Source organism: Boleophthalmus pectinirostris, unplaced genomic scaffold (genome assembly GCF_026225935.1).
Source record: "Boleophthalmus pectinirostris isolate CB_2022bp ecotype Guang Dong unplaced genomic scaffold, ASM2622593v1 HiC_scaffold_15, whole genome shotgun sequence".
NCBI classification, from domain to species: domain Eukaryota; kingdom Metazoa; phylum Chordata; class Actinopteri; order Gobiiformes; family Gobiidae; genus Boleophthalmus; species Boleophthalmus pectinirostris.
This window is the reverse complement of record NW_026571070.1, coordinates 22,772,367-22,772,883: the sequence shown is the minus strand read 5'-3', so window position 1 is coordinate 22,772,883 and position 517 is coordinate 22,772,367.

Below are 517 nucleotides of genomic sequence, written 5' to 3'. Positions count from 1 at the left end.
ATTTAGGCCACTCAGTCAACTACCGAGTGTAAGATGTTAGAGATGGAGATACTTGTGTGGTGAAGGTCTGGAAAGTGAAGGGCTCAAGCAAATGACAAGCCTAAAAAACAAGTCACGTTAAGTTACTTAAAATGTTTCTCAACTGAGTGGTTGGCGACCTGGCTCACAGACTGAGCAGTTTTTGAAACTTTAAAACTTAAGAAAAAAATGTAAGTTTTTTTTTTTTTTTTTTTTTTTTTAACTCTTTTTTTAACATAATTTTTCCCGTATCCATGAAGACCATGCAAGAGACTAAATGAAGTGGTAGCTAAATGATGATTATGAACATTTGAGATGCTACTGGCTTTATAGTTTTTATGAGGCAATATATGTGGCAGAAGACCTTCAGAGGAAATACTTGAACTGAACAGAAGGGACTGTTGGATTGTGTGAAATGAACAGTTTGTTTTTCCCATGTTCATGAAAACCGTGCAAAAGGCTATCTATTTAAGGAGCTAGTGTGGGAAATATTATGTGT